The sequence below is a fragment of the Hirundo rustica genome, chromosome 15, assembly GCF_015227805.2.
Source record: "Hirundo rustica isolate bHirRus1 chromosome 15, bHirRus1.pri.v3, whole genome shotgun sequence".
NCBI classification, from domain to species: Eukaryota; Metazoa; Chordata; class Aves; order Passeriformes; family Hirundinidae; genus Hirundo; species Hirundo rustica.
In genome coordinates, this window is record NC_053464.1 from 12,464,165 (window position 1) to 12,490,367 (window position 26,203).

A 26,203-nucleotide genomic window follows, 5' to 3' on the forward strand; every position below is an offset into this window, starting at 1 on the left:
CAGACAGCTGGGCAGATGGTTCTTTCTTTTCAAATTGGGTTGTGCCAACAAAGAGAGACAGCTATACAAATATTAACCCCTAAGGGATCGAGAAATCTCTGTCAATACCTCCCTCCATCCCCCCTCAACTGTCCGTTTGAAAAGAAGAGCAAAATAGCAATTCGGATTTAATTACTGAAAGATATTCTGGGTTTGAAATGTAAGTTTTCAAACTTTGCCTTTCCAAAGACGCCCATATAATGGAGTCGATTAGCTGGTGTTTAATGTGGTTGTGTAGATAATGAAGCATGAAAAACCCGAATTCGCCTCAGGTCGTGTGTGTATCAATTGCAGCATCGTGGAGACGCTAACAGAAATTTAAGAGAAGTGGTTACTAACTTGCTGCAGAACCGATTTATGCAAGGGCTGACTGCAAGGAGATTTATTTTCCGATGTTGGAAGTAATTTAGTTTACGTACTTTACCAAGACTGACAGTTTGAAGTCTGAAGTTTAACTTATTTAGGAAATAGATATAAAACCTCAGGATCTTAGAAAAATAATTTTAAGAATCACAAAAATCCCCTCTAAATGTCAGGATTTAGTGTTTTCTGTAAGGTAGTGATTTAAAAGCAAAGCTTTAATTCTTGGACCTTTCAAATAAATTTCAGATGTTATTCTGTGCACATTCAAGTTAACGTTGCTTTTATTTTCTGGTTTTGAAAATAAGAAAGCAGTTTTCTTATCTGGATTTTTATGTGGGCTTGTATTTAGATAATAAAGGCTTGACTAACAGGTGTAGAAGGGAAATTTAATTTTCTGTCAAGAAAGACGAGTTCTGAGATATTGCAGGCGGAACGAACAGTTATTGTTTGCCTTTATTTACAAAACAGAATAAGAGAGAGAAATGATTCAGGCAGAGGTTGATGGAAACTTTAGTGGCTCAAAGCAGAGGGTTCTGTACAGCAGTTGAAAAATAAATAGAAATAAATAACACTCATTCCTCTTCTGGAGCATCTACTCATTGGGGTTGGAAGAAGCTGCAGAACCCACAGAGTGTTCTATGGGGCCTGAGTTCCCCTCCTTATGCAAGGAAAAGCATCCTTTGTCCATTGGATTATTGTTATTAGGAGAATAATAACATTATTATTATGGGAATGAAAGACTCTGCAACTCATAAAAGTACAATTTAATGCCCTTTTCAGGTATTTTTCCCCCTGGCTTCCGTGATGTCCAGGTAATATTTTTGAGGCAGAATTTAGGAGGAAGATTCTGCAATTCTGGTGTCTGGCACATGGCCGGACTTCTTAAAAAGAATAAAATAATAAAAACAATAACTTTCTGTGGCTGTCATAAGGTAATAGATAAATATCATGAATTTCTGATGTCTCTGTATTGAGTGAGTACCCTTGAGTTACTTTGGTCTTGAAAAAAATTTTTGAGCCAAATATCTTAGGAAAATTATGACTTTTGTGAAGCTTAAAAAAATAGCTGCAGCCAGCTCTTCAAGGTTATTTCACAGTAAATAGCTAATTTTGAAATGCTGAAAACAATTAACATGGTGTGGAAACTGCAAAATAATCTTACGTAAATGTTATTTACTGTTCATATGAGAGAGGAGGGCTTATTGTCTAATTAAATAATGATATGGATGCAAGCTTAAATGACATCATGTATGTATACAGCAAAGTTTTTTTGAAGGACACACTTGAAAAAAATGTAGTTATTAAAGTGTTATTTACAGAAATTATGAGCAGTACAGAACATAGAAAGGAATTTTCTAGTTCTAGCATCGTGCTTATGTGAATGTGTAATTGTCATTCTCACTAGTACCTGAGTTTAATGTTTCATTTAAATTTTCTTTCAATGTGCTGGTTTTTCATTTCTGGATTCTGCTAGCCTCGCTAACAGGATGTATATATCCATAATATATGAACTATAATGAGGTAGGAGTTGAAGACAGCAGGGGTAGCATGTCAAATCCAGCCAATTATTTAAATACTAAAACCTTTCTGAATGGGTAAAGCTCATCTGCAGTGCTCATATCCTCTTGGCTTTACAGCAGGGAAATTAGTCTTGTACCATTTGGGTGTTTGCAGTGTCCCAGCTGGATCAGGGGCTGTGGGAAGGTTGGGCAGGCAGCTCTTGGGTCCTCTGAATTCCTGATTCCTGAGGGAAGTGAGCAGGCTCATACTACTGAGGCTTGATTTCACCTGGAACATGCCCACCTTTCACCTCCTTGTTTACATCTCCTAAAATATTTCTCAGTATTGTTTTCTTACCAGGGCTTCTCTTAACTCTGAGCAGCACCAACTCCACCAGAACTTCATAACTGCCAGTAAAACCTTTCTAAGATTTACCTGCTTTGTGAAGAATGAAAAGTTTTACCTGCATCCTCAATATCTAGTTGTGTGGGAGAACAGATAGAGATAGTGCTGAAGGCACTCTTGCCCCTGATTTGTTGCAGCTGTGTTAATTACCAAAGCGTGGGAGCAGCCTTGCCCTCACAGCTATGGGTGATAAAAGAGTGAGTTGGGGGGTTAGAGTTTGCTGGTTATGCTGTGAGGAGGAAGGGACAGGAAGCAGTGAGCTAGAAATGCAGAAAGAAGAGAGAATGAGAGAAAGAGCCAGAGCTGTGTAGAACAATTCACAGAACTGCAACATAGTAAAGGTATGAAAGATTTTTAGTTAACAGGGTACTGATAGTTGAGGCCCCCTGAAATTTTCAAAGAAATGCTCTTGAGTGCTGTGGCCATCTCGACGATGATGACGCAGTTGATCATTTCACCTTGATAAATAAGCTTCTTAAAAACGTATATATATTTGATTTTTTTTTTTTTTAATGGAGGTTAATCTGCCCCAAGGTAAACTTGATTTCCTTGGGTAGTATCAGAATGGGTTGGAGGAGAGGGAGAAGCCCTGCTCAGCTCTTGGACTGTGCAAATGCTCTGTAGTCATTTCAATTCCTCCAGTTCCACTGCAGTGTCGAAATCTCCCATCAGAGTACAAAGAAAAGGAGGAGAAGAGGACACCTGGGGAGGGTGAACTATTTTCTCAGATCCTTTTCTTTAATACAGCAAAAAATTGCCCTAGAAATTACAAACAGTATCTCATATTGAGGAAAACGTGATTGGTTTTTTTTTTTTGTTACCACAACAGTTACTTGTACCTTTTTAATTTGCATATTTTTAATTTACCTTAGAAGAAGATGAATCCTAAGAGTTCCATCAGCTCACTTCCAATTTTATTTGGTTATGTTAGTTATCACTGTGTGTTTATATGTAATGTAAGACATATTATAAATGCTAATAGATTTGTTCTGCTAGGAAGTATTTCAACTCAAAATGTTTTCATTTTGAATGTTTTTATCTCCTTTCTTGACTATGCAGGAACAACTATGTGTTGTCCCATTAAAAATACTGGAATAACTTGTGAGTACAACTCAAATAGAATTTAATGCAATATCACATATCATAGAACATTATTTTATTTCCAAAGAGCCTTAGAGTCTTAAATGATTTCAACAATTACTGAAGCTTTTCTTTTCTGCACATTGCTGCTTGCCTGTTTTTATTTTTTATTTAAACAGCCAACTTGACATTTTTGACCTATCCACTCGCTTGTTATTGCACAAATGGTTTCTGCATATGGCCAGCATGTGGTAACCAGCAGCCAACTTTCCCCATTCCTCACTTGTTTTCAGTCAGTTTTATTCTGTATGTGCAGTGGATCCATTGGCTGTGAAAGTCTTTTTTAAGATCAGGTTGTATCAATTCCCTTGTACTTGAACTTTTCTCTTCTGCTCTTGGTCTATGGTGAAAGAAAGAGTCAGATGGAGTGAGACCGAGTTTTATTCTTAGTTTTTGTGTATTTTATTCATTCATTCCAATGATTCCAATAAAGGAATCATTTTGTTGTTAATGGAGTAGAGTTTAGGCCAATGTTTTAGTGAATTAAGTTAGGGCAGGGCAGTGTATAGCAACTGGCATAGCCTTCTGTACCTAGAATAATTTTGGCACCCTTAGCAATCACTAATTGTGTTTGAGAGAAAATCAAGCATGTTCTTTCTAGATTATCTTTGTAAACTCCTTACTCTCCAGACTTCTTGTGAAGTACCCCTTACTACAAGCCTTGGTTTTACCTTATTTTCATGTATGAGTTTACCAAGACTCTCTTGATTTTAGTTTCTTTGATCTATCCTAAAGTACTGAGAAGAAGCACCTGTATGTTCTTAAATAGGGTGGTGAATGGATTTTGTTGTTGTTGTTGGTTTGTTGTCTTCCTACAAAGCTTTGCTTGGAATCACGAGTCAGGTCATGGGGTGAGTTTACTTTATTTTTCTTAAAATCACAGAAAAGGAGATTTTTAATGTCTTCTTCAGTGTTGGAAAAATTACTCCTTGATGTTGGGAATGCCTGGTTGGGTGACTATTCCATAAACAATTGGTTTTTAGGTTTCTGAGACTCCATTCTCTGGGCTTATCCTTGGCCTAATTGCAAGAAACTGGATGCTGCTCTTGGGTTACCTTGTTTTGATGCAGTTCACAGTCCAATAAGCAAAAATCAGAGGATACTTTTTCTTTCAGACCCTTAATTAATATTTATAAGTGAAAAATCTCAGATCATGTTGGTTTGATGCATGTGTCTTCTGTTTTTCATGAAGGTCGAATATTGTGACAGCAATTGATGATTTGACTCTGTTGTGAAATAGAATTTAAATTGATTTTTTTTTTCGCATCTGAACACAGTATGAAATTAGGACTGTTCCTTAGAAAAGCTTTTAGTATACTGGAGAATAAGAGAAAATGGAGTTTACTGGTCTGTGTTGGCAAGTCAGTTAGCAGGAAAGCTAAAAACACCCCATGCCCTCCAGGAAGGAGCCTTGACCTTCAACCAAGCCAGTGTGATGCCTTTCACCAGCTCTGCCACTGGCAAAGCGCTAATGAAAGATTTCTCTGTACCTTTATTTTTCTGGAACCAGGTTGTCAAGTGGATGTTTTCCCTTTATTTGTATAATTTCATGTTTTATTTCCTTTTTCATTGTGCTGCTTTATTTAGGGCTCTTCAAGTGTCAAGACATGATGAACAAACTGCTTTGTTGTAAATAGACTAAGACTTGAAAAATATAAAGGGAACTTGATTTGATTTTATTTTTTTTTTTAAATTATAGGAATAGAGCTGAAAAGTAACAATTCACCGCATTCTTACTGTGCACAAATAGCAACCCCCTGGACAAGGGAAAAGAGTGTTCATATCCTAGGGTGGTTTTGATTGAATACATCTAAAAATAAGGTCATGAAAAAGAATAGTGTCAACTCAAGACTCAGCTATATATCAAGAAAAAGTCTTGTTTTCATTTGATGGTACCGTAAGTTCATGGAAGTTTTTAATCTGTGTGTTCATTCAGAACTCTCTGAGTTATCAAATTGGCCATCTGTGGATCCTTTTCAAGTGGTTTCAAAAAGTTAAACACCAAATATGTCAAATAGCAGATTGACCAGATTTTTCACCTGCAGCCTGCATATTCAAAATATCCCCTCCAACTTCAAAAGTTTTGTAATTTGGCAATTTTTCAGTTTTGTCATAGGTGTGATTTTTGTCACACGTTAGTTTGGTGGGTTTTTTCTTTTAATTCCTCTATGTCTTTCAGTGAGGGATAAGAAGGTATGAAAATCCATATGGTTTTAGTTTAGTAAGTGCGATAAACCTAAAATTATTGTGTGCAAATGTCATCCTGTGCTACATTTCTTCAGTTTTGACATTACACAGAGAGAAACATTTTTGGGGAGAAGATTATCCTATTTCTGTCTGTCTTCTGAAATGTTAATGGCAAAAGCAAGGCTGTTTCTGAGCAACTCTTGATCTCTTAAAAATACAATTGCTTGGGAAAAAAGATCCAGGGAACACATTTTGTGGAGAAGTGAGGCACAGCAGGAAATACCACTGGAGCAAGGGAAAATGTCAGTTCTAACAGTCCTTTGGTGTCACTGGTTCTAGCTCCATATATTTCCATATATTTTCTTCTGAAGTTTTGTGTTGAATGCTGGAGGGTCTGTGTGAGGAAGAGTGTGATGCTCTGAGGTATTCCTTGGATAAATCACTTGTGGTAGTGTTCTCAGAAGACAAAAATTTCTTAATTATCTTAACACTGTTCTTATTTGTCCCTAACTAATGAATCCAAATACTGCATGTTGCTTGTCTTTGGGTGTTTCATCAGACTTCACTTTTGATTCAAAAAAAAAAAAAAAAAGATATTAAGTGTGCAAACTGTCCTGGAAAAAGACCAATAAAACCTAAAACGAGATATGGTAAGTCAGAAGCCCAGACAAGGTTCCAAATATATAATTATAGGGAGATTGTCCCCTTTTTCTTTGAAAAGCTTTTTATTTGAGTTCAGTAGCACAGAGTTGAATTTTGAATGAGCAGTTTTTGGCAAAATGTTGATTTTATTAATATTTAAAACGCCACAGGGTTCAAAATGAAAGCACTTGTTCTACTCAAGTAACAAAATTAGATGAAACTGTTACATCTCAGCAAAGGACACAAATATATTTGTGCAGAGAAAGATTTCCTCTGAAGAGTGCAATCTGACAAGAAAATTAATTCATCCCTGACAAAGAATCGTGAGACTTTGGCAGCAAAATGTCTTAAAAAATGGAGATCTTGAAGATGCTTTGTTTGCAGGCGGTGAATCTGTTCACCTGAGCTGAGTGCTTTGTTCCTGCAATCAGAGCAATCCTGAAGACGAGTGGGGAAATTCTCCAGGCAGGCAAAGTCATTTTCCTTTCCCGAGGGTTTGAGTGTACAATCATGGAGAGAATCATCCAAGAAATATAGTTTTGGTCAATGGAAACACAGGAAGTCTGAAAATACTTTGCCTCTTTCTGCCACTTTTCATTCCCTTCTTTTAGTGCAGTAGAGGTCGTTAAACTTGTTTGTGCCAAGGAGAAGCTCAGAGCCTCAGTAAACACATGAAACTCCAGATGTGATGGAATATCCTGACTTTAAAAAGTCACCTAATGGAGGAGCTGAGCTCTGCTGGCCTCTGAACACAAAGTCAAATGACTCTGTGTAACAAAAATAGTGTCAGAAGGTGCCTGTGATGTGTGCTTGAAGCCTGTTGACCCCACATGGGATTATTTGAAGGTGAGGCTGAACAAATAGCAAACTTTTTTTCTGCATCTGAGTAAGCAATTTTGTTTAAGTTGGTGTCAATTAAATGAGAATTTATGTCTTTGGGTAGTTTCAAGATGCAAGAGGATGGGACAACGTGTGAGTTTGGTACAACTGCAGTAAACAAATTGTTACAAGTGTTTTCTGTGGAGTGAAGCAGTCAAAGATCTGTTGGGAGTATGAGGCTGCTGATTGCTGCCTGCTGGCACTGGACTTGTATTTGGAGACAATAGTTAAATAGGTTTTCTGCCTTTAGGTTTCTTCAAATTTATGGATAGATATAAATGAATAAATTGCATCAGCTTCTAGGACAGTGAAGAGGCTACAATAGCCCTGATCCAGGGATCTCAGAGGTTTACGTAAATATTAGTTGGAAACATGGGATTAAAAAATAGATCTTGTGCCTAGAGGTGTGGGATAGGAGGGAAAATTCATGTTTCCAAGATATAAGAGCTTACCTTATGATCAACAGTGAGTGTTTTAACTGAACTTAGCACTCATTTTTTCCTCACTCATAGTCCTAACTCAATAGTAATGTGATGAAAAAATGTTAAATATATAATAGAATAATTGCTACTTACGGTTTGCTGATACTCAAAGCACCATCTCTCAGTCTTCACTGGAAGGCTCTGGTATTACTTTATGAGAAATTCCTGCTTTATTTACCTTATATATAAATATTTTGCAAGTTTTAATATACTTTTTTCAAACTTAAGAGTCTAAATTAAGATTAATTTTTATTTATGTGCAGCAAGTCATTGCTGCTTAGCAAGTGTTCTACCTGATAGTGTGCTGCTAACAGGGGAAATCAGGGTTTTGTAGATGACAATAATGTAGGAATGAATATGCATTTCACCGTGAAGTGGGCAAGAGCAAAAGGCAGAAGACGTGGTGGGGATCAGACCTGCTGACTGTAGCGCAAAGGAAGTGGAGGTAAAGAAATGAGCAGATGCAGGGAAGCTATAAAAGGTCACAGGATAAACTCAGGTTCAGAGGATCCTGCCTTTCAGCAAAATATTTCACTGAGTGTTTACTGCAAGGAAATTTTCCTTGTTCAATTTGAAATACAGCAAAGGTAAATGGGATTGGTGACTCCTTGCTTGTGAAGGGATTCTGTAGGTCAGTCCAGCACTCTGCACTGTCTGCTTAATGGGGGGTCCACAGAGGTTCCTCAGATTGCAGTGCTGATTTTAATTACTTAAATGTGGAAGAGAGATGTATTTTTAAGTTTGAAAAAACCAGAGGCTAGCACACGTATCAGATTTGATGTTGTCTTAACCTCTAAATCAGCTACAGAACCAACAAGATACAAGGTGATAAAATTCAGCCTTTCAGTATTGTTAATTTTGGGGCTTGAAACTTAACATACAACTGTCTGAAAATTAATTGTATTGTTTTGTCATGAAAAAGGGAAAAATATTTTTAATAGGAAAAATTACTACAAATGGTATTTTTATATTCTGTAGAATAGAATGCTCATAGAAATTCATGGACACATAAATTTCTCAGGAAAATATCTATAGAGTTGATGATTCATTTTTAGTTATAGTAGCACTTAAATACTTTTTACTGTTATTTTAGTAATATCTCAATTGGGTATATTATTCCTGTAAGGTAAGAAAACCCGTTAAAGTATGTAACTTAAATTTTTGCTGTTTCTTTTTTTTTTAAAGCCAAGGCAATGTTCTTTCTTGAAATGTTTTTCTAATGAGGTCTAAGCAATGCTTGTTTCTCCCCCCAGTGAATTTCAGTTTTGTAGAGAGTTTTGAAAAAAATGGCACTTTAAATATGCAATGGAATATCTCAGTTGGTTTCTTTTCTTGTAGGATTTTCTCCTATTTAATAGTATCAGATCTTCCCTTTCACATCTTTAAAACTAAACAAAAAAACTTCCCCAACCTCTCGCCACTTGTAATAATATCTTGAGCCTGTAACTTGATGCATCCTAGCTAAACTCTAAGGTGATGTTTGCCCTCTGATTGCCCTTAAGCCATTTGAAAATATTTACACATTGTGCTGACCTGCAGTATGTGAAACAGTCAGTTTTCCGCCGTTATTTATATAATCTGAATTAATTGCTGATCCCTTGTGTTTGGGATGAATGTCTGTATATGTCAGAGTGCACTCCCGGAAAGTTCAGGTCATGGGGTTTGTTCTGTTTAACCCTTACTAACAGGCAGTGATACTGAGTGCAGTGCAGAACAATTCTGGACTTTTAGGGCTGTGTGGATATGGGAAAACAAGTAGCTCCTTGCATGTTTCAGCATTAAATGTTGACACATTGATCTGTTCCGCTGTTTTTTACTCAGGGAATTTTGCTGTCTTTCATAAGCAGCTCTTGACGGGGCTGCTGCTCTCCTGTGTTTCCATCCTCGCTCCAGTTTGGTTACAGAGTTTTACAGGAAACATCACAGTTGTTTTTGATGCTTTGAAAAATCTTGCCAGTGTTTTGAAACATTTCTCCAGAATTTGCATATTACATCAAAGATCATTTCAGCTGTGTTTGTTCTGTGGAATCAACTCCTAGCTCAGATTTATAATTCTTCCAACTATTTAGGTTTAAATTCCTATTCTCTCTGCTGTTTCAAGAAATTAAATACTACAGGAGAAGGGTCTCTTTATTAAAGTAATTGCTGCTTTTACTCACTGAAGATGTTGAGCTGGAAGCTGCTGTGGCGGTTTTAATTCCCTGTTATTACCTCTGAGCCTGGTGCTCCAGTCCTGGAGCAGGGAGCAGCCAGTACTCTGATTTTATGTACTCTTTTCCAAGACAGGTAACTTCCTCTTTCTTATTTCTAGACAATTGTATTTCTAACATGGAGACCATTTAATTTTCCAAAGAAAGTCTGCGTTGTTCTGTTCTTTTGTTGTCTTCAAGTCAGTTGATGGAATCCGAGTGTCCTGTGACACGATATTGCCACCAGTGCTTTCCCTTTGTTAGCTAAGTGTTCTTCTTCTGGAGTCCACACTCATGCTTTGTCTTCCTCTGGAATTATTCCTAATCCTCTTTGGGCCCCATTACTTATGAAAAGAAGTAGGAGCACCATAATTTAATGTGCTTTAAGATTAGCTTCCTAAAGTGATGATTTTATCATTTCTGAGCATTTATTTGCACAGGTGTATGAAATACGAAGTGGTTGAGTTTGATCCAAGTTGATCCATGTCTTATCACTGGAGCTATATTCAGTGAGCTGGTCAAACTTTGTGTTTGCTGATTTTCTAAGAACCACCCCTTCCACCAGGAAGCCCCATTAAATCTTCTTGTATAATGCTCAATGTATGATTTGTTCAGTATCAAATTTGATATGGAAACAGAGCTGCATTTTGTAATGGATCCCAAAGGCAGAATTTTACTAGGAAGTTGTTATATGCATAAATAAATGAAAAAAAGAGAAATATAAACCTAATAGAAACTAATAGGAGGGACAACACAAAAAAAATCATGTTTAGTTTTATGCCTGTTTCCAGTGTTTCATTGTAAACTGATTGAATTCTCACAAATTAGTGTCTTCTGCTATAGAATCAGAAGTCATCTTCACATAATTATGTATGCAGGCTCTAAATTCTTTTGGAAACAGTGTTAACGACAAGATTTAGTTCTTCAGTTTTACTATATGATGTACTAAATTATATATTCATAGAGATATTAAATTTAGATGAACATTCTCTCTGGGTTCTTTTACTCTTGTTTACACATCCTGACTGCAGTAAGGGTCCTAATCCAGCTCTTGAGCAGGTACTAACACCCAGAAAACAAACTGGCAGGGGAGCTTAAATTTAATTTATTACAATAAATACAAAGTGTGGAAGTCCTGCTGGTGTAAAGATCATGCTGTACATGATCAGGATTCCTCTTTTGCCTAGAGTTTTCTTTTCTGGAGAGATTATCTAGCTATCTATCTTCTATCTACTCTCTATGTATGTATATATTCTGATGCATTTGCTTGTATTTCTGTAGAAAGCTTCTGCTTGGCAAAGCTGAGCTGCTCCACACTGGACAGTCCCAGCCCTGTTCTCTGTGCTCACTGCAAAAGCTGAATTTACTTGTGGACACAACTGGACATTTTGTCCAACTTCTGTTGAAGCTGAAGTCTGTGTAGCAAGTCAAAATATTTTAGACCTCTGTTTTATGGACTTTTACCTGTATTTGGGTGGTATCTACTGAGCAAGTTCAGAATTTCTAGAGACCTTTGCATTTCATGCAGTATTTCTGCATCTTTCTGTACTTTAATGGAGCCAGCTGTGCCCAATAACCAAAGTATATGGCCCACGCACTTCACATCTTAAATTCTTAATTGAGGTGAAAGATGACAATGAATCACAGAAAACTTCTGTAGGGATGCAATATAATTTTATTAACTACGAACCAGTATTTCTAGGGAAATGTAGGGTCTGAGCCTTGTGCTTGGCAGACTGATAATCACTCACTGTGAACACTTAGGTCTGGGGGAAGAAACATCCTTGGGTATTTTCTGGTTTTGTGCCTTAAGTCTGATATTCCTGCAGTGACCCCTGATATATTGCTCTGCGATCAAGCTCATTTAATTGTAATTGGTGTTAATGGTAATTTTTAATAATTTTTACTAGCCAACCGTAATCTAATATTTTTGTATGGCACATGCTGCAGCAGTTTTGGTAGCACCATGTTTTCAAAATTCAAGTGAAGAACGGGTTGCTCTGTTTTACTGCAACGTTGCCTTTGGTTTTGAACACTTATTTATAATTGTTCCACGAAGTACATTTATTTTTAAAGTGTTCCAGAAATGTGATAATTACTGAAGCCATACTTACAGCTGCATGAGGTATTCATAATTAATGCATAGAAATATGCAATAAGCCCATGATAAAATATGTGAATAACTTTGTGGAGTTTGGCACAGTTTTGACTTTCTAGATGCTAAAACATTGTTTTCTATTCCTGCTTTCATAGCAAATTCTAATCATATTCTCTAATTACCTTTTCTTACTTAAACATTGGCATTTGCTGAAAATGACAAGCCACTTTGGAAAGTAAAATAGATAAACAGTGGCGTGATAATGGTGATTTTGGCCATGGACAGGAATTTTAGTGAAAGCTTTTCATACATCGTAATCACTTCAGCATGGTTTTGAAAAGGTGGGAGTGTAGGAGGTGGTTTTCAGTTGTGTGTGGTTATGGAAGGAAGAAAAGGAAGAGTTGAATATTAAGAGATCTCCCCTTTTAGTACTCCTTTGTTCGTGTAATACACACTTTTATAGGGATTTTGTTTGAGAGTAAAGAGGATGTCTTTTTAGTAGAAAAGTAGCAACATTTGCTGATGCTGTTCCATCCGCTGTTCTTTTGCCTCCCCAGCCTCACCTTGGCCCTGTGGATGTGTTCCTACAGCTATTTCTGCAAGTACTCTCTGAACTGAATCAGGAAGCTGATTTGATTTAATTATTCCCTCATTTCTCTATTTTTTTTCCATTCCCAACCTGGATTAGTTCCCCAGTCACATTCACAATGCTGCCCGAGGAACAGTTATGAAGGGCAGGATGGGGACAAGGATGGGGAATAGAGTCAGAGGAAAGGAAAACCCCAAAGTCAGCGTTGCTGCTGAGAAGGTTTGTGGAACCTCACCCTTGTTTTAGGTACTCTGGGTTCTTTCAGTAATTGCATGTTCTGTAAGCCAGTTCACAAGACTTGCAGTAAAACAGGAATTATCAGTGGGTAAGGTTAACAGCAGCTTTTTCATACTGTCATTCTGGTCACGTGTGAGAACTGTAAGTATAGGGAATCATTTTGGAAAAGAAAAGTCACTTTTTGATCACAAGGAATGATTAAAAACTTGGAGCATCTTAAGCTAGTTTTTCCTCATGAATTTTTATAGAAATTCAGACTTATTTTTCACTTAAAAAGGCGGTTTGAGCATTGTGAAAGCCCCTACAACAGTCAGCCTCTGTTAATGCACACAAGTTAAATAGTTAAATACCAGCTATCTGTAACTTAATCAATTAACTCAGTGGTTATATTTTTAATGCCCCTGAAATGATTTCAGTACCTTAGTCTGCTTTCTGCACAGTCAATTGCCTAAAAGTCAAATCTAATATTAATTTGAGAGGTGGAAGAGCTTAAGTTGAACATTTGGCAGAATTGCCATTGTTTATGTGATTGTTGGAGTTTTCTATTACGGTTTTCTTGAAGTAAGATTGAATGTTGTGTGGAAAGAAATTACCAGGAAGTTGTTATTGAGCTGAGACAAAGGGGCTGTAAAGGTCATACATAAAAATATAATTATATTTCTTCAAATGAAACAAGAATATGCCCTGAGAAAGCAGAGTAGTTTGAAAGGTATTTTTTTAAGGTAGGTATAGTTCATGATGACAATTTTGACTTCAACAGGAATCAAATTATTTTTATTCTTAGGCCATTTCTTTCCTTCACGGCCTATTTTTTCCATACAGAATTTAGAAGGTTGAAGACATAGATCTAAAATTGTTGCAGATCTATTAGAGTTTGTTCAGTAGATTATGTTGAATCACCCAAGAAATGTGAAATAAATTTGATGGATAGCTCAGAATCCTAATTTTCCCTCCCCATTCCCAAAATGCCTAAGAGCATCTATCAACAATGCATAACCTGGACTGCTTTTATTTTAGAAAACCACATTAAAGAGAATTAATTATCCTCTAGCTGAATTTTGGCTTGCGGTTTTTTGGCCATGATGTTTGCACGAAGCCGAATGAAGAAGCGGCTTCACGGTTGTGTTCTTTGTTTGCTAAATGTGGTGACCCAGCTGAGCTATTACAGGTAGTACAGACAGAGAGGGAGCAGAATTGTGGGGCTGAGCATCCCCTCTGTACGTAAATAGTGCTCACTGCAGCTGCTTTCTTAGCTGATAATCTGTGATTACAGTTTAGGAATGGCAAATTGAACGGCAAAATCCAAACCTGGGACAGAAAAGCGACTGTTCATAGGACGTTTGGGGTTTTTCTAGACTCAGAAGGACTATTGCCCAGTTCACAGTATTATTTAAATTTGTACTTAAGACCAGCTTTGGAATTATAGAGGAGCTAAAGGCACATAAAGCTTCCAAATTAGTCCCTGCTTCCCTTTTCCTTGCCCTTCAGCACTGCTCCTACTGTAGTATCATGGCTACTTTCCAGCTTCCCTACCTGCCTGAGGAAGCCAAGTGCTGTAGCAGATTCTGGAGTGTTAGCACGCCCCAAATTAGTGCCCTGTGCTGGGGGTCAGTGTGTGCAAACCTGAACTGGCACTGGGGCTGTGTCTGATCATTCTTGTGTCCTGGGGAAAGTAGCCGGACCTGAATATTTTAGGGAAAGTGTTGCTTAATGGATGAGTTTAATCAAAGTATTTGCTCAAGAGTTACTCAATTTGCATCTTTAAAACAAGGCTGAAAAGGCTTCAGTTTAATTTCTGAGAATGCACTTTGTTATCTTTTGTGCTGTGTGACCCTTGTCTGATGTGGAGTTTTGTGTGCAGGGATGATATAAGATACTGAAATAATGAGGGAAGTGGATCTCCTCAGGTATGGAGAGCAAGTACAGTTTGTATTTGTTCTTAGTGAGAAATTCATTCATTTAAATGCTTGCTCTCTTGTATTTCTTTAGACTCATTAAACCTAATGATTAATTTTAATTAATAAACCACTGAATTGTGTTTGTAAGTTCTCATAATAAAATTCTATGTAATATTAATGAAAGTGATTCTGGTCAGCATTTAGTATAATTGAAGTAAATATTCAACTATTCTTTGTTTATTTCTCAAAAAGGGAGAATTAGTGCCTGATCCTGCTTTGCACCTCTATGAAATGATCTCAGAGGTGTTTTCCAGCCTAATTGATTCTATGAAATAGGTGGACAACACTAAATTAGATTGTAGGGGGTTTTAATAATTGAACTTGTGTGTGCTTTGCATAACTGAAAATATCTGCCTCATCTGCAAATCAGTGGAAAATTCGCTCTGTTGTTCCAGTGTAATTTCAAAGCAAACTTCAGTACATCCCTAATTATGGAGTCACATAATATTTTCCATCAGACCCATTTGTCAACTCCATTTGCTGTCCGAAGTTACAGATGTCAGGAATTTGTACATGTCATCAATTCATTTGTCAGAGCTGTTGTATGTTAGCATTAAAATCAGCTTTGCTAATGTTGACATCTAAATTGCCATCTTTAGGTTTCAGAGTCAATAACAGATTTCAATTAATTCTATACTGATCTAAGATGTTGTGTCAGGGTGATACAGATATAGGGAAGCCAACACTCCTTTATACTTGCTTCACTTATTGGTTTTCTTCAGAAATAAATCATAATGAAAGTGTAAAACAAAGGAATCCCAAATGTAATTTCCAGAAGTGAAAGTCTGTGTTGATGCTAGAAGGATAAGAAAGAGCTCCTCAAGTTGCAGCATGAAGTGAATTCTAATTTAAAAAAAAGACAAACAAAAAACAAAGCAAACAACAACAAAAAACATTAGAAACACCAAACAAAAACCAAAACAGGAGAAGTGAGGAGGAAGAAAAGAAATAATTTTACCCATAACCTGTTATTGTAAGCTTACTAAATTATTGCTCATTACATAGTGAGCACACAGTTTGGGAAGATTATCTAAACAAGGAAGCTAAGAGCTACAATTACATGTTTCTTAATTCTTAAATGAAGATTTAAGATTGTTAGCAGGTTGTTATTTGTATTCATGCTTCAGTACAAGACACTTTTAATTAAGATTTAGGGTACTGCAAAACACCATTTTGAATCATGATGCTTTGAAAAAATGCTATATTGATCAAACAGAGGAAAAGCAAAACAAATTTAGTAACTCGTATCCATAAGATTCATTTTGAGCTTTATTAAAATGTAACTCAAAATCAAGTTTTATGGTTGTGCTTTTTTCTGTTGTTATTTGTAACTGAAGTTGTGCAGCTGGAATGTCCCAAAATGGTGAAAGGCTGAGAAGTGATTCTGCAGCCTGAGACCCAGCTCATTCTTGCCAGAGTTATCACATGAATGGCACCAGTAGATGCAGTATCAACAGTGCACACCCAATAAATGGTGTGAATTTGGCCAACCCCACCATGTCAGTGTCCTTCATGTGTTGAGATAATGATCACTATTTTTTTAAAATCAGAAGCAAATGTAAAAGTTTTTCTAGAATTAAAAGAAAAAAGCTTTTTCAAGGCTAACTTGTAAGTCTTTTCTCGAAGCATGAAGTATTTGATTTTTCAGATTGACTGCTTGAAGATGTGAAGGCAGATCAGTAGATTTGTTGGAGTCTATCTTTCTATGGAACAACAAGGTTAGGAGTTTGCAGAGTATATAATGGGTTGGTTTTGTGTTTGTGTCTGGATGTAATTCTACCAAAGTTGTTATTCATAGAAAGTTCTCCATAATTCCTGGAGAGGAAAAAAAAAAAAGAAAAAAAGAGAGAGATAAATACCATCAACTCCAAATGGCTCTGACTCACCAGGAGGGATGACAGAGAAATGGAATCTCAAACTTGTCTTAAAGATGCCAAACTATATTTACACTTACAGAGTGTCCATGTGCTGTTGTAAAGTTTGAGTTTTATTTTCTGCAGGAGCCCAGGTGCTCATTCCCTGCTCACTGAGCTCTGCACAGGGCTCGCAGGGAATGTGGTGGTTCTGGCATCCTGTGCTGGACCATTCCTGAGTGAAGAGAAGGAGGTACCAACTGCAGGCATCACTGGATGGGTAAAGATCTCACTGCTCTTCATTTAGAGATTTCCTGCCTTGTGCTTTTCTTCTAATGGCAAAAAAATACAAACCTAATAGTCGAAGTGTGGCCTGTAAAAGATGTGGTAGCATGAGAGAACAGTGCAGACATTCAAATTCTTATTTTCTGCTTCTCAATGTGTTTACTTTCCTACCATAAAAGAGGTTTTATGGATCATGGGATATTCTGTAGTCAGAAGCTAGATGGGGAATTGTCTGGGAAAGCTGTCAATAACGCATGGTACTTGTTTTTAAAATTAATAAATAATTAATGAGTGAGGCAGTGAGAGGCTCTTAAGTGGGAATTAAATTCTGTATTTCTGTTGAGGCCCACCCCTGTAGCTGAAGGGGGAAACAACAAATTGAAAACTGTGGTTATTATGAGCCAATGTGTAACTTTGTTCAGTAGAAACTTTGTTAGATTCAGTCACTCTAGTACCCTCAAATGTGTCTACACACACCACTGCAACTTCCACAAACCACTGTAAAAAGATTAAACCAGTCCATGAATAATCACATTTTTTGTTTGTGCCAGGGTATGGAATTGTGCTGAATGTGGCCAGCCAGCTCCAGGAGATCATCGCCTAATACTCCCTGAGCCCTTGGTGTGTTCTGGTGGATCAGCAGCAATCAGAAATGTTTTTTTGTGGAGCAGGGCAGCTTGTTCTACCTCCAGGACACGGCTCTTACTGTTTCAGAGTAGATGTGTTGGTCTCTGGGGAAGAGACTAATTTTTTTTGCACTTTTGTGTTCTGTTTTGCCTTCAGAATGAGATGCTACTCCAGGAAAAAAAAAAGTTCATCTTTTTTTTTTGAATTGTGTTCCAGAAAACTTTGTCAGTTGGTTTAAACAGACAAACAAAGCCTGGAAAGTGCATTATTGCTGGATGTCTAGGATTTTCTGAGGAAGCCCATGGCTTTCCAAGTTGCGGACTTGGAAGAATACTCTGGCCAGCAAGTTGGAAAGAAATCTGTATTCCTGTGTGGATATTATGAGGAATTTTTATGTAAAGAAAAATATGTGTGGTTTTTTTTTATATATTCAGTAATAACTGATTAGGGCTCAGGTAGTTTTGTGCGGGAAGAAAGGGAAGGAGAACACAGAGTGAGAGGTTCTGGTCACATAAGATAGCCAAACCCAAAGATTGAGTGAATTAGAAAGAACCATGTACATGTGAATAGAGTTACCTGCAGAACAGGGTGAGGAGACAGTGATTGTTAGCTACTGTCAGCCAGTGGAAGGAGTCAATGTGAATTTATTATGTTTTAGGTTTAAAACATGACCTGATTTGTCAGAAAATCCTGTTAAGTACCTGCCCTTCCAGGACAGCGAAGGAAATGCAAGCCAAGGCAGTGCTTGGGGAGGAGGATCCTGCAAATACCCATGTGTTGTTTCAGTTTTCTATTCCCAAAGAACACTCCAGTTTGAGAGATGTCCTAGGATGGGCATACCTTTGCTGAGAATTCAGATTCTTCTTGGTTCTCTGGAAGAGCTACAAAGGGAAGCAGTTGCTGAAGACAAGAATTTTGAGTGGGGCAGCCCCGAGTTCTCTTGGAAATAATGTGCGCAGAGATCCCAATTGTTATGGTGTGCACTCCCAGTTCTCATGGTGGGCACAGAGAGGCACAAGCTGGCACAATTCCAGAGGCACTGGGGAAAACAGGTCCTCTTCCAAATACAATTTCTATCCCTTTGGTTATAGAAGCCCAGAATTCCAGCTGTGCACAGGAGTGGTGAAAGAAACGGGAGAAAAAATTACCTCAATGGTCCAGACATTTTACAAGTTCAGTATTTTGATAGTCCATGATTGGAAGAAGAGATAAGTATCAACTAAAAGCAAAGGAAAAAATGGGTGAAAAGAAGTAAATATTGTTTTACATGTCTTAATATGCCTTCCTACTTGTATTGGAAGCAAGTTAGGCTGCATCTAATTAGAAGTTAACATAGCACTGATTTTGTAAGGCAAGCATGTGCACGCAATGAGCTGATGTCTCGGGAAGGAAATGACAAGTGCACAAGAGCATAAATCAACCTCTAGCTGAAATCCCTTGGTTTTCAGCAGTGCATGAAGGCTCTATGAAAAATTTAACCCTGAAGTAGTTCTTAGTTTTCAGATTTTTAAGAGGGTGTTTGTAGCTGTGGAAGTCAGGAATTGGCCGAAAAGTAATTCAATATCTTTCAGTTTGTAAAAGGTAGGAACTCGCTGTCATTAAATGTGGCTGATCTGCTTAAAGTAGAGGATTTGTACTTGACTGGAGTGAAGTGAGCAGCAGCCCTGCACTGATTTAGTGAGCAGAGGAGACCTGGTGTGTTAGTAGCAGACAAAAGTATCAGTAATGTAAAAATTTGCTTACGGCTTTATTAAATTTCAAGTTTTGAATGGTACTCTCAGTGAATATTTTAGTATATGTCTTATCAATCACTTCTGCACTAAGTCTATAATTTTTGAACTCTGAGGGTGTACATTGAGTTGACTTTTTGAACCTAATGAATTTTAAACAAACAGAGTTAACAGGGGATAGCTGGAGTAATATTTACTTTTTTGTTTGATGAATTACCAGGATGGGGGTGCTGAAGGGTATCGCAGTGCCAGTGGTTTCACTACCTTTGTGTTCCTTCTGTGTTTTTATTTGGAACTCATTAGTTCCTGTTAAAGCAGTAATTAGGTTTTGGGTGCAGCTGAAATTCTTAATTCCTGGTGAACCCCTCCTGTGGTTTTCCTGCCTCTTTATTTCAGTGTATTTTAGTTTTATTACACGTCTCAACAACCTGGTGTTTATCTTGTGCTTGCCTGGGCTTCAAATTCTGTTTAAAACTATGTTTGATTCGAGAGTAGAGTTTGTCTTTCACACTCCTTATTGTGTGAAATGAGGATGTGGGAGGCTGGAGTGCCTTTACAATTTGTGCTGTTGCAGGACCTTTCTTCCTTCATTTCCCATGAAGTACTTCAGGCCATTTGTGTCACAATGGAAAAGGTGAGGCTCTGGAGAGCTTGCCAGGATTTCTTTTCCCAGCTACTCTTGTAGCTCATTGTTTTATAATCCATATTGGTGAGAATAGTCCAAGGACATTTGATATAATCACTGGTTTTCTTTGTGCTTTTCCACTCTTTTTTCATATTCACTAACAAGCTATCCTAGTAAATCACTCAGATCCTAAAGCTCTGAAGTTCTTTAACCCTCTTTCCCCTTCATTTTCTTTTTTCTGCCAATGCCAAGGTAGCAAATCCATTGTCTGGTGTCACCGGCTAGAATCTGGGTTTTTTTTCCAAAAATGAGAAAAAGCTGCAGTTCTGGCTGACTCTTTCTTTGCAATGCAGCTTCATCTCAATTTCTTTAACCTGGAACTAGCAGCAGATTCTCCATGCAAATGATGTCTGGCACAGATTTAGGGATGTGGCTGCCAAGATTACTGATGAAGTAGATGGAGAGCTACTCTTTTGCCATCATTACACAATGAGCTGTACCTTAAGTGCTGGTAGTAATCCTGCTCATATTTTTAAGGACAAGGGTTGAGTTTCAAGCAAAACCATTGCTTTTCCAGCTTAAGCAAGTTGAAAAAACTGCTTTAAAAAAAAAAAAAAGGAAAAAAAAATCTGCCTGGGAAATAAGTCAGGAAAACTCTTAATCAGATTATCTTGATTGCTTCACTTTATAGAAAAAATTGGTTTGTTGATTTGGGGTTTTGTTTGCTTTTTGCCTACAGTAATCTTTTTAGATTTTTTAAAAATATTTTTCATTTTCTTTGAGAAAGAAAACTAGATTGGACCCCAAGGAGCTACACATTGGATATAATAAAAAATACCTACTATAAATGGCAAAGCCAGTTTAAATGCTTTCCATGTTGTTACTGGGCCATAAAAAACTACAATCAGAACAAGCATGTTGTAAAGGCAAACTTGTGTTCAAAAGAATTCCTTTCTCTCAGTTCAGTAATTGTATTACTGAAATTATAGGGAAATCCCTTTTTGTTTAAAATTATTTAGAAGCTTGAGCTAATCCTTCAATGGTCTGTGAAAATAAATGGAGGCATAAAAAAAATAAAAGGATTCATCCAGAACTGGAGATTAATGACAGAACTGAATCAGAATTAAGTCAGAATTTTTAATCTTAATCTGAGATCCTGTTTACCCTTCTTCTGTCTTTTTAACATTGGTATTAGATACACAATATTTGGTGTGTGGATTAATAGAGAAGGGTATGAAAGCTTTTGATTTGGGCAGATTACCCACTGGCAAGTCTTGCTCTTGGGCAGGAAGCTGTGAAGGAGCTGCTGTGGTTTGTGTTGCACAGGGGTTTTCGTGTGAGTTGTTGGTGGAGTGGGTGGCTTGCCAGGTTGGAAAGGCATTGCCAGTGATTAAAATGGGATCTGATATTCTTTGTTTCACTTCAGAGGGACCATAATGGCTAAGAGAGATTTTAAAATAGGGGCATTTTAGTGAATGGTATGACTCTGACATGTTCTCTGAGTCAGTAAATCCCCAGTGTTCTCCAGGATTTCTAAATAATTTAACTTGCCCTGGATGTCATTGCACACGTGTGTGGGCACCTTGCTGCAGTGCCACCAGCCTCCCCCAAACTGGTCATCTGAAATACTGCTCAGCTGAATGTACTTTGCTGTGAACAGAAACCACATTATTTAGATAAAAATTTATGACACCAGATGACTGATATTTTCTACTGTAAAGTTATCAGGAATTTAATGATAGCTGACTTACCATGAGATAAATTAAGCTGATAGTCTAATAAGTACAGATTAACAGGCAGGCTGCATAAAGATCTAGAAAATCTCCTATCTCTATTGTCATGAATTAAGTCTCAAAAATGCCCCATGTACTTCTTGTATTTATAAAGAGAGGTCTTAAAATGATTCTGCCTTCTCCCTTTCAGTGTTGAGGGGTGTTGTATCTCGGTCATGGCAGTTAACCTTGTATATTTGTTTTTGCTCTTATTTAACTTTCCACTGAGTTTCATTACGGTGGCCTGATGAGAATAAACAGTGAGAACACAAAACACTTCACTTCTCATTAAAATAAAGGAAGCTTGAAATAGTAATGGGAGGACTGTGGCTGGGTTGCTCTGCAGCTGTGAGGGGAGAAAAGATGTGGTGTGTAAATTGCTGGAGTAAACAATCTCTTGCATGCTGGCAGCTTTCACACAGGTTGGGAGAGGCAGCTCAGGAGGTCACAATAAAGTGTACAACACTGGTTTTTGATGTCTCTTGCTGCCTGCCTGGCAGCTGGCTCAGTGTTATCCCCAAAATGCTGCAATCTGTGGGTGAGACCACTCAGTGGTCAGGAGCTGTGAGTGTTTCCCATGCCAACCTTTCCTTTGCTCCCCAGAGCCCGGGGAAGCCAAGCACTTACGTTTAACGTGTGATGACATTTAGCAAAACAGGTTTAGAACTGATGGCTACAGTTGTCCTTGTGGAAGGAGACTGATGTATTTTTCATGATCTTTAATAATCTCACGAAAAAATGAAATTCTCCCAAGTTCTGGCTGTCATTGGATCAGGTACTCCCCTTTCCCAGGCAAATGAAGCAGCTCTGTGTAGGCTCTCCTGGAAGTTCAGTGCTTGGAGTGCTGTAGATCTGCAGCAACAGTAAGTGGAAAAACATCACTCCTGAGGAAAGTGACAGTGCTGATGCAAGATCTTTGATCCTTTCTCTCTAACCAGTACAAGATGTTCTGCTAAAACGTGTGCTTCTTATTTTGTAAAGGCAGGTGTTCTGCATTCCACTGCACTCAAGTGTTCTGCTCATCCTTCACAGATAATGCTGCCACTTCTTAAAATAAAAATAATACTGGAGAGCTTACTTTTTAAAATTCTTGGTTTAGTTTTTATTATGCGTCTCCTCTTTGGGTTTTGTGGTAAGAGATTATTTTCAAGACCACTTTCATACTGTCATCTCTTCATATCCTTTCTCTTTCTGGAGAACAGGAGACTTCAGGAAATTGTTATTTGAGAGCAGACACGGCAATGGAGATGGCTGAAGTCAGATACAGAAGTTCCTGCAGGTGCCCTGGCTGTGTTATAACTCACTGTCACTCCTCCCTGCTTGTTGGAGGGGTTTTGTGCTTAAAAGAGCAAAAATAATAAAAATAAAAGAGGAAGTTGTGTCTAGTCCATGCCTTCCAGGCACTCTGCAATGCTGGTGGAGTTTTGTTTTCTGATGGGGGTTTTGTTTCTTTTGTAGAAACTCACGCTTTCTCCCTTGGTTTGCCCCTGCCATAAATGCTGCTGGCAGTTGACAATCTTTGGCTCATTTTAAATTCCAGGCAATGTTCTTTAACACTTCAGATTTAAAGGATGGGGTCTAATTTTCCTTTTATTTATGGAAATTGGTTTGCAACTGGTTGCTTTTAAGTAGCAATGAATTCAAATGACCGAGGGAGGTAATACGGCTGACTTAGCCATTTGTAATTTTTATTTTTCTCATTCTTATCAGGAGAATTCTCTTACTAATACTTTCAGAGATCTCACACTGAGATCAGGCATTTTAGATTCCCAGTAGGAAAAGAAATATCTCGATAGATAGAAAATAATGGATTTTTCCCTTTGCTTTTTTCCCCCCAAGGGAGAGTAAGAGGAAAACTCCAACAGCACCAAGAGAGTACCTGCATAATGCTAACGATGCAAAATCCTGCTTCTTTGTGGCTTTTTCTGTCAGTTTAAATTATATTTATGTGCAATCTCAGTATTGCAAGTACATATGTGAAAACAAAAGTGGTTTAACTGGCAAGAGATTTCAGCTCCTGCTTTGCAAGCAAATGAAGGGGAAGTTCAATTATAAACTTTGTTTAATAAGCCACTGATGTGGTATTAGTTTTCTCATTTATATTGGACATAGATGAAAATTATTATTACTGGCAAAAATACTTTTATCCTTTGTAGAACTTGCATTTATTAAAAAAAAAAAACCCACGACCACAATGTTTTTTGATGTTGTAAATGCAGAAAAAAAAAGCAGCTCTAAGTAGAGGCTTCCTCGACTTTGTTTTGCAGTTTTGTTACAATTAATGTAGCTACTTTTATTTTACATCAACTACTTGTGTTTCAAGATTATTCAGTTCGATAGTGGTAAGACCAGATAGTCTCTGTGAGTGTTTGAAGTAGTAATTACAATTTTTGTGCCTCAGGGGGTTGGCATTCTTGAACCTGACATGGTTTATATCCGTGTACTTTTACTTCCATGTTAAGAAATTCCTCAAGTATTTTGGATTTGTTTTCATGGCAAAAATTCTCATTTATTTAGTAAAAACCCTAGTGACAGAAGTACACTATGAATACTGCTTGCTTTTGGTTTTATATCACGATTGCAAGTTTTACATCTTGTTGTATGGAGTAGTGTGATTTGATTTAGAAGTGATTTGTTTTACTGATTTTTTTTTTTATGCCGAATTATCTGTAGTCTGTTCTGCTGACCTTTCACAGTTGTTTCCATAGAAGGTTCAAAAGATAAATCTAGCCCTACACATTGTGACAGCCATTTTGCAACGCAGTCATCCCAAAATATAAAAGTCTTCTTTGCAAGTGTTTTAGAGGACATGAAATAAAGAATGTTAATAGGGATTCTGTCAAGTTGATCAGATCATAACTTTAATTTGTACAGCAAGGCGATGATTGTGACATCTGAGCTCTGCCTGCGCTGTGGTGGTGGCTGGTGGAGCCTGTGTGGCACTGGGTGGTGGAAGGGGGTGACCTTGGGTTGTTTGGTGGCAGAACTTCCGTAAAATGTTCAATCCAAGTGCTGAATTGCTTCTATTTAATCCATCTGGGCTATTTCAGAATTCCATGTAAAATCAGCTTACCAGCAAGGCTGTATTATTTAGTGGCTTTTTACTCTGGGTGAAGGAATGTGATGAGCTGCCTTCCTTCTGTTGTGGTCTAGGATTGCAGATGATTCCAAATTTCAGCATGAATTCCCACACCAGCTTCTCATTTTTAACTTGGAATTTTGTGTGTCCTGTTTATGACACTGATATTAGAAGACTGTTTTGATGTTTGAAGATGTGACTTCCGTATATAATGAAATAAAAATGGTCTTCCAAAGTTTCTGTCAGGAAGAAGCTGAATAGAAATTACCTATTTATATTTAATCATAATAATCTAAAAGAAAACCTGTATAATACTCTTTTAAATTACTGTAGTGGAATGTGTTGAGTGTTCCGAATACAGACAGGGATATAAGGAGCACTGAGAATATGTTAATTATTCAGTGCTTTCTTTGCAATCAATTCTTGAGGGGAAAAAACCATCATTTTATGAAAAAAAAATACCGGTACTGCCGTTAATTTGGGTTTTTCGGGGAGAGGAAGGGGCCTGGAGACAGAAATGGGCTTCTGTGTAATAAAGGAAGTTTTTAAAGCTTGTTCATAAGTTTCTATGTTTCTTGTTCCCAGCTTGAACAGATGGGGTCACTCACCATAGTCATCAGACGGAATCCCTCTGTGTCCCTTTGCAGAGGTTTTGAATGTACACCCTGTGTTCTGTTCATCCACTGGAAATGCCTGCAAGTGGTAGAAAAAATGTTTTCTGAAGGAGGAAGTTACCGCCTGCTGAGGAGCAGGGGCAGAGTTGAAAATTTTAAAATCCAATATATTTCTGTTGCTGTCAGTTCTGTTATAACCCCTCCATGAACTCTCCATTGTACATGAGATTTCTCTCATTGATCGCTCTGTTTCTGTTCGAGATGTGGTACAGCTGATGGAAACAAGAGCCACAATGTTGCTTAAATTTGCTTGTGAATTACTGTCATTAATACAAAATTTCCAGGAATGCTCTTCCTAGAAGAATACTATTTGTAATCCTGCTAGTTAAGACTTACCCAGTCATTACAAGATGCAGTAGAACAATTAATTATTAACAACAAATTATTAACCACGAGATGTGGGAAGTTAGGCCCTATTTCTATCTACTTCTACCTGAAGCTACCTGCAGCATTTTATTTTTTTCCCTGTCACAGAATCGTTTGATTTTTCCAATCTAGGAGTGCCATGCTCAATAAAAATTCATTAACCCTCAGAAGGATTCAGTTATGAGATAAATTATTAGCAATAGCCCAAGTTTTGATTCAAATATCTAATTGCATCAAGAAAAATCATATGCTGCATATTCCTGAATTTATTATTAATAGTATTCCACTTTTTCAGCAGCAGCTCTTGTCTAATAATAATATGTAATAATCTAATATTAATAATAAAATACTATGTGTTAAAAAATACATATTCTGACCTCTATACCTGTGGGCAGATTATTATAAGAAGTTTACGATTTTTGACACAATTCCTTTGGATCTTTAATAACCAATTTTGAATGGGAAAACTCAATAATTACCAGGT

General features: G+C 37.4%; 1 protein-coding gene across 3 annotated transcripts in view; it reads left to right on the plus strand.

Annotated features, from left to right (window-relative positions):
- The window catches only part of SDK1 (sidekick cell adhesion molecule 1), a 384,927-nt gene that overhangs the window by 25,871 nt on the left and 332,853 nt on the right, over nucleotides 1-26,203 (plus strand). Inside the window, exon 1 of one of the 3 annotated variants that reach the window (XM_040078747.2) lies at nucleotides 2,539-2,648. The exons of the other annotated variants lie outside the window; for them this stretch is intronic. The gene's annotated coding sequence lies outside the window, so the exon portion shown is untranslated. Of the gene's footprint in view, nucleotides 1-2,538; nucleotides 2,649-26,203 lie in introns of those variants that run through there. 3 annotated transcript variants of the gene reach the window in all.